Consider the following 8,610-nt stretch of genomic DNA (forward strand, 5'->3'; position numbering starts at 1 on the left):
CAGTACACACAGGACGTCCGTGGGTGTTCGCCCGCACACACAGGACGTCTGTGGCTGTTTGTGGCTGTCTGTCAGCACACACAGGACGTCCGCGTGTGTCCGTGTGTGTCTGTCAGCACACACAGGATGTCCGTGGGTGTCCGTCAGCACACACAGGACGTCCGTGTGTGTCCGTCAGCATACACAGGACGTCCGTGGCTGTCCGTGTGTGTCCGTCTGCACACACAGGACGTTCGTGGCTGTCCATCAGTACACATATCAGCACGTTGGTCCTTGGACTCTACACGCTGGCCCTTCCCGTGGACTGTTTGGGTGATTTTGGCCCACGTGGGCTATCTGTTCAGTACACACAGGACATCCGTGGGTGTCCGCCAGCACACAAAGGACGTCCGTGGCTGTTTGTGGCTGTCAGTCAGCACACACAGGACGTCCGTGTGTGTCTGTGTGTGTCTGTCAGCACACACAGGACGTCCGTGGGTGTCCGTCAGCACACACAGGACGTCCGTGTGTGTCCGTCAGCATACACAGGACGTCTGTGGCTGTCCGTGTGTGTTCATCAGCACACACAGGACGTTCGTGGCTGTCCATCAGTACACATATCAGCACATTGGTCCTTGGACTCTGAAAGCTGGCCCTTCCCGTGGACTGTTTGGGTGATTTTGGCCCACGTGTGCTATCTGCTCAGTACACACAGGATGTCTGTGGGTGTCCGCCAGCACAGTCAGGACGTCCGTGGCTGTCCTTTTGTGTCCGTGTGTGTCCGTCAGCACACACATGACGTCCGTGGCTGTCCATCAGTACACATATCAGCACGTTGGTCCTTGGACTCAGCACGCTTACCCTTCCCGTGGACTGTTAGGTGATTTAGGCCCACGTGGGCTGTCTGTTCAGTACACACAGGACGTCTGTGGGTCTCCGTCAGCACACACAGGACGTCCGTGGCTGTCCGTGTGTGTCCGTCAGCACACACGGGACGTCAGTGGCTGTCCCTCAGTACACATATCAGAACGTTGGTCCTTGGACTCAGCACGCTGGCCCTTCCCGTGGACTGTTTGGGTGATTTTGTCCCACGTGGGCTGTCTGTTCAGTACACACAGGACGTCCGTGGGTGTCCGCCAGCACACACAGGACATCCGTGGCTGTTTGTGGCTGTCCGTCAGCACACAAAGACATCCGTGTGTGTCCGTGTGTGTCTGTCAGCACACACAGGATGTTCGTGGGTGTCCGTCAGCACACACAGCACGTCCGTGTGTGTCCGTCAGCATACACAGGACGTCCGTGGCTGTCTGTGTGTGTCCGTCTGCACACACAGAACGTTCGTGGCTGTCCATCAGTACACATATCAGCACGTTGGTCCTTGGACTCTGCACGCTGGCCCTTCCTGTGGACTGTTTGGGTGATTTTGGCCGACGTGGGCAATTAGTTCAGTACACACAGGACGTCCGTGGGTGTCCGCCAGCACACACAGGACATCCGTGTGTGTCCGTGTGTGTCTGTTTCTGTCCGTCAGCACACACAGGACGTCCGTGGCTGTCCATCAGTACACATATCAGCACGTTGGTCCTTGGACTCAGCACGCTTACCCTTCCCGTGGACTGTTCGGGTGATTTAGGCCCACGTGGGCTGTCTGTTCAGTACACACAGGACGTCCGTGGGTGTCCGTCAGCACACACAGGACGTCTGTGTGTGTCAGTGAGCACACATAGGACGTTCGTGGCTGTGCGTGTGTGTCTGTGTGTGTCCGTCAGCACACACATGACGTCCGTGGCTGTCCATAAGTACACATATCAGCACGTTGGTCCTTTGACTCCGCACGCTGACCCTTCCTGTGGACTGTTCGGGTGATTTTGGCCCTCGTGGTGATAGAACCAAAATAAGGATCACTCTTTCGGTAAGGTTGATATGAACTCAGATCCGAGAGGATTGAGAACTGATGGATCGAGGGGTGACACTAAGGGTTGCGGAATAGCCCAAAGATACTACCAGAGATTCGAAGGTTGCCGGATGTGACGCACCGGTCAAACACAACGAAGTGGTTCGCTTGGAGATGACCTCACCAAGAGAAGTATGAATGTTCTAAGCAAAGAACAATGAGAGAAGACTCAAAAGAAGCAAAGGAAAATCGATGTGATTTTATTAAGGGGGATCATCACATACTTATAAGGTTTGTGAGTCAAAGAAACATAAAGACATTTGTGGGAAAAGACAACATAGAAGATAGAAATGAATGAAAACAAGACATTGAAACTAGAAATGAAGACTTTGACAAAAGACTGGTCAAGGTGCGGATTCTTGTGTTGACTGGTCCAGATTCACAAAGATGTCCAAGTTCATTCTGTGGTGATCAGGTCATCCGCGGTAAGGAGCAGGACGGATGTAGGCTGACCGCATGGTTGATCGTCGATGATCCATGAACGGATGAAGAGATAGCTCGACCCAAATCTTCAGAGAGCTTAAGTATCCTTCCTTTGGAGTAGTTGGAAGCATCGATCATCATGAAATCATCAAAGTGGTTGGAAAGGTCGTGATCAGCCTGATCCGGGCGTGCGGTACGTCCCAAACGGGCCAGGAAAGATAGGCTAAGTCCGGAATCTGATTCTTCTCGATGATCATGGGTTCTGGCTTGACTGTTGGCTCTAGAATGGCAAATGGGTCGGGGAAGAATGCCTGTGGTTTGGATGATTCGGTCATCAGGTCGTGGATCCATCCTTAGGTCACGTTTGGGTGCACGCGGGTCGATCCGGTACACGGCTCTGTCCGTTGATCTGGTACGGCTGAATGGCTGAACCTCAGTTGGACTGATCTGATCGTCCTGGTCACCATGCTGAGTCTGCTCCACGTCCTGGTCCAGGTCATGGGTTCTATCATTCCCTCCCTCTTCAAAAGGATTTGACCACAAATCCGGATCATCTGCGCAAAAAGGAGATAAATCAGAAACATTAAAACTTGAAGAGATATCATACTTACCCTGAAGATCAAGCTGGTAAGCATTGTCATGGAGTTTCCTGAGAATCTGGAATGGACCATCGACCCGGGGCATGAGTTTGGACTTCCTTTGTTCCGGGAATCGTTCCTTCCTCATGTGGACCCAAACAATATCACCTTCCTGGAAGATCACTTCTTTCCTTTTCTTGTCTGCAAGTCGTTTGTAGCCCTCGGTCTTGGCTTCAATGTTGGCACGGACCTGTTCATGCAGCTTCTTGATCGTGTCCACCTTCCTCTTGCCATCTGTACTAACTCGTTCACTCAAAGGCAAAGGTAAAAGATTAAGTGGAGACAAGGGATTAAATCCATAAACAACCTCAAAAGGAGAAAACTTAGTAGCTGAATGCAAAGCATGGTTATAAGCAAATTCAACATGAGGCAAACATTCTTCCCAAGTCCTAAGATTCTTTTTAACCAAAGATCTAAGCAAAGCAGACAAGGTTCGGTTTACTACTTCAGTTTGCCCATCAGCTTGCGGATGATAAGTTGTAGAGAACATTAATCTAGTACCTAGCTTAGACCACAAGGTCTTCCAAAAATAGCTAAGGAACTTAGCATCACGATCAGAGACAATGGTCTTAGGCATTCCATGCAATCTAACAACTTCCTTAAAGAATAAATCTGCAACTTGCACAGCATCATCAGTTTTGTGACAAGGAATGAAATGAGCCATTTTCGAGAACCTATCAACAACCACAAAGATAGAATCTCGTCCAGCTTTAGACCTAGGCAATCCAAGCACAAAATCCATAGAAATGTCTGCCCAAGGATGAGAGGGAATGGGTAGAGCTGAGTACAAACCGCGGTGTGATGCTTTAGGCTTAGACTTCTTGCACACCACACATCGGCTACAGATCCTCTCAACATCTTTCATCAGGCTCGGCCAGTAGAAATGGTCATGAACCGCCTTGTAAGTCTTCTTGACACCAAAGTGTCCCATAAGCCCACTTCCATGAGCTTCCCTGAGAAACAACTCCCTCAAAGAACATTGGGGCACACACAAACGGTTATCAAAGAATAAGAAACCAGAATTTTGAAAGTATTTGCCATAAGCAACCTTTGAGCATTTTCGAAAAATCTCTTTAAAATCCTGATCAGAAGCATAAAGATCCTTGATAAATTCAAAGCCAAGCAATTTAGTTTCAAGGAATGAGAGAAGAGTATACCTTCGAGATAATGCATCAGCCACAACATTCTCCTTACCTTGTTTGTACTTGATCACATAAGGGAATGTCTCAATGAACTCCATCCAACGAGCATGCCTCTTGTTGAGCTTCTGCTGACCCTTAAGGTGTCTTAGAGACTGATGATCAGTGTGGATGATGAACTCCTTAGGCCAAAGATAGTGCTGCCATGTTTGAAGGGCCCTCTCCAAGGCATAGAGTTCTTGGCCGTATGTGGGGTAGTTGAGCATGGCTCTGTCATGTCCCCGATCCTAGATAGGATCGCCCGGACAGGCCATGGTGCAGGGAGACGCACCAGTCAGGTCATTGGACCTTGAGACAAGCGTATCATGGTCCTGAATGAAGGTTAAGGGCATCAGTCAGCTGAGACTTAACCAGGATACGATGGAAACAAGGGTAAAGGAGTTGAGTGAGTGTTTAGGCAGCTGGACGAGTGTTGGTTTGAGTTCAATCAGCTCGGTTCAGCTGGTATTCAGTTCACCATGATCTGTTCAGCTCACAGGAGCTGGTGGACTAGCTCACTCAGCTGGGAACAGCTGGAGGTCAGCTCAATCCGGTGAATGGTGCGTTCTGGTTCGGATCAGTGTGGACGAGTCCGGGACGGTTACTGGGCGAGCCGATGGTCCGGGTGCAGGACGGTTCGACCAAATTGGTCTTAGGCTTGGGACAGGGAGTGGGCAAGCTTCCAGAGTGTGAGCTGAGGCTCAGTGATCGATTTGTCAAAGGAAGAAAAGGGGAGAAACCGCCAATGGGCGGTTATGGGACGGTTTGGGAAGAAGGGATGTGATTTTTGGTAACTGTTTGCCCATGCAGTTGGGGACAGTTTAAGTCGTCCTCTCTCTCTCATTTCTGCCATTCTGGTCGATTTTTACTCACTTTCACACAGAGAGAAACACAGAGAAAATTCAAGAGAGAAAGAGAGACACAAACCTTGGATTGGCCGATTTGATCCAAGAGATTGTTCTTGAGTGTTCCTGGTGTGTTTGGGCGTGTGATCAAGAGGATGGATTTGAGGCAGAAAGACAAGGAGAAGGCAAAGGAGAAAGAGAAGGAAGTCGCCCCTGGAGACCGAACTCCTAAGGTGAGAGGTGTGGCCAAGAGTAACCGGACAAGGCCGCGGATGATGGCCGTGTGAGTCTGGCCGGTTTGGATCGATTGGCCACTCCTTACTCTGACTTCTTCTACTCTGTTTTCTTCATATATATTGTACTATGGATTGTTTTATGATATTACAGGGAAAGATCTATCGATCTTAAGGCCTTGGCCTGATCAAATCCCCATGAAAGCCCCTTGTTCTTGTGTGGGCTGTTCATGGCCGAGATCACTATGATCTGAGCCGGTTCTTTTGAATCTGATTATGGGAATATTTTTCTTCTGAATTGTCATGATTTATCATGAATTTTATTTGGTATTTGGATCTCTTTCTAAAGGGGTCAGATTTGACATTTTTGATGATTGTTCTTGACTAGATTGGATCCGACCATGCAATGTGAACTGATTCTTGTTTTGTAATCTAACCTTGTGATTGTGTGTTTGTTTGTGTTGGATCCAGGACCAGAAATGGACCGTGGTAAGGGAAAAGCACCATGAGGACCGCGGCCATGGGAAGATGTGTGGTGATTGGGTTGATTCTGAAAATTGTGTAATTATTGTAGCCTATTGTGCAACTTGTGAACTTATGCGATTCTAGTGTGTGATCTATTTATTAGGATGATGAATGATGTATGAACCTTGGTTATTATCTATGAAATATCTATTTGCCCTAGTCGATGTTGGATTGTTTAAGTGTGAATGTTGGAACCTCAAAACTCTGAAAAAGACTTAGAATTATTTAACACTTGAACTTGAATATGTAAATGAAACTGGTTGCATTGTTTGGTGAGGCCGCGGTCTGGTTGGATTGGGGAATCCAGGATCGGGTCTTACAAGTTGGTATCAGAGCCTTCTTGATTCTAGGATTTGTTGGGTTATTGGTTCACCACACACTTGGCCGTTTGGACTCATGGTGAGATAGTTGGGTTCTAAGTAATCTTTTGTACTGATTAACTTAGGAGTGATTGAGGTTGTGTGTTCAGTTGTGGACTAACCTTTTGTTTGTGTTTGTAACTCCTAAGGGTACAAGAAGGTATAAATCTCGGAAAGGAAAGGAGGCAACTGGAGCGTCTGGAGCAGTGGGGCAGGATGGTGCTGAACAGACCGGAGTGTTACCAGCTGGAACCATTCCAACCACAGTGCTACCCGCTCTGGTGGAGCAGGTGGACAATGCAACTGGACTTCCAGTGGGTCCAACTTTCCTACTGAGGTTAATGAAACTAATGTGGACGAGCAGCAAGAGCAAGTCCATGGAGACGATACTGGGTCTTCCAACGTTGGTGCTGGGAGTGGCCAGAATGTTGATGCAAACAATGTTCGGGTCACTGGTGCCGAGGAGGTCATTGAGCCGACCATAAGGGGCTTGGTGGAGGCTATGCAGATCATGGGAGCTCAGATAGCCTCCTTGACACAGGCGTTCACACCATTGGTGAACTCGTCCGTGGGACAGGCTGATCCCCCAGTTCGGGTTGCTGCTGGAGTGGCTGATGTTGGTGCTGGCCGTGTGGCTGAGGTGATTGAGATAGACCCACCGGTCAGGCCAGTGCATGGTATGGACTACCTGAAGGTGCTGGAGCATATTCCAAGTTGGGAACCAAACACTTTGCTGGAAGTGTTGATCCTATGGAGGCGGACGAGTGGAGAACCAGGTTGGTTCGAAACTTCAAGTCCACACGATGTCCTGAGGATTACCAGAAGGACATAGCAGTACACTTCCTGGAGGGAGATGCACATAATTGGTGGTTAGCTTTGGACAAGCGTACCAATGGTACCATTGAGCACTTTGCTGACTTTGAGGTTGAGTTCAACAATAAGTACTTTCCTGCTGAGGCGTGGGATCGTTTGGAGTCCAAGTTCCTGGACTTGACTCAGGGACGGAGGACTGTTCGTGAGTATGAAGAAGAGTTCAACCGACTCAGGAGGTATGTGGGAAGAGAACTGGAGGATGAGAAGGTTCAAGTCCGAAGGTTCATCCGAGGCCTAAGGGTGGAACTTCGAACCTACTGTTCTGTTTGTAAGTTCCACACGGTTTCTGAGTTGGTTGAGAGGATGGCCTTGCTGGAGACCAACCTCACCGAGGAGGGTAAGCAGAAGCTGAAGAGTGTGGTGGTATCCTCGGGTCAGAGTGGTGACAAGAAGAGGAAGAGGGACTCGACCGAGGAGGGTAAAACCTCAAGTGGTAGGTCAGAGTGCCCTAAGTGTGGTCGATACCACGGTGGAGAGTGCTGGAAGGCCATGGGTGCCTGTACTCGATGTGGTAAGATGGATCACTCAGCCAAGGATTGTCCAAGCCCGTTGGGTGAGTCCAGGACCTGTCACCACTGCGGCCAGAAGGGCCACTACCGCAGGGATTGCCCTAAGTTGCAAGGCAACCAAAGTAAGGGACGTGGAGAGGCTAGCAGGCCAGTCCAGGGACGAGGCCAGACCTCAACACCTCGTGTGTATGAGCTATCCAAGGATGTGGATGGGACTCAGCCTTTCCAAGCGATCACTGGTAACATTCTAGACTACTACTTTTACAATTCCAGTAGAATTGCATGGTATGGAACCTAGGATGGATAGATATACTTTGATGGGTCTTGTGTAGGGACCTTAAGTATTGGTGGTGTGGAAACACACACATTATTTGATACTGGAGCTAAACATAGTTTTGTGAGTCCAAGTATGATAGGAAAAGGTTTGTTCCAGTATAGAACATGGGATGGTCCTGAACGAGTGAGTGCGGCCGGAGGGCAAGTTATGAACTCACTCGGTCTGGTTAAGGACATCCCTGTGGTGATCTTGGATAGGCCGATGCCTATAGATCTGGTTGTTGTCCCCCTCAAGCATCATGAAGTGATCTTGGGCATGGACTGGTTGGGAAAGTATCGGGCAACTCTAGATTGTCACCGGGGAAGGGTGCAACTTGAGAACGAGTTTGGACCCCCGATTAAGTACCAAGGTATCAAGCCAACCTCTTGTAGTTTGGTGGTTTCAGCAGTCCAAGTAGAACGGATGCTTGGAAATGGTTGTGAGGCCTTTTTGGCTACCATTTACACTGATGAGGTTGTAGGGGCCTGTGACCCAGAGGGTATACCGTTGGTTCGGGAATTTCAGGATGTGTTTGGGGCATTACAGGGCATTCCCCCTGATAGGGCTGACCCATTCATCATTGAATTGGAACCTGGAACGGCCCCATTATCAAAAAGTCCATATAGAATGGCAACAGCTGAGATGGCAGATCTGAAGAAGCAACTTGAAGAGTTGCTTGAGAAGGGGTTCATACGCCCTAGTGTATCACCTTGGGGAGCACCAGTCCTATTTGTTAAGAAAAAGGATGGTAGCTTTAGGTTGTGCATTGATTATAGGG

Source organism: Brassica napus, unplaced genomic scaffold, assembly GCF_020379485.1.
Source record: "Brassica napus cultivar Da-Ae unplaced genomic scaffold, Da-Ae ScsIHWf_1560;HRSCAF=2163, whole genome shotgun sequence".
In the NCBI taxonomy this organism is placed as follows: Eukaryota; Viridiplantae; Streptophyta; class Magnoliopsida; order Brassicales; family Brassicaceae; genus Brassica; species Brassica napus.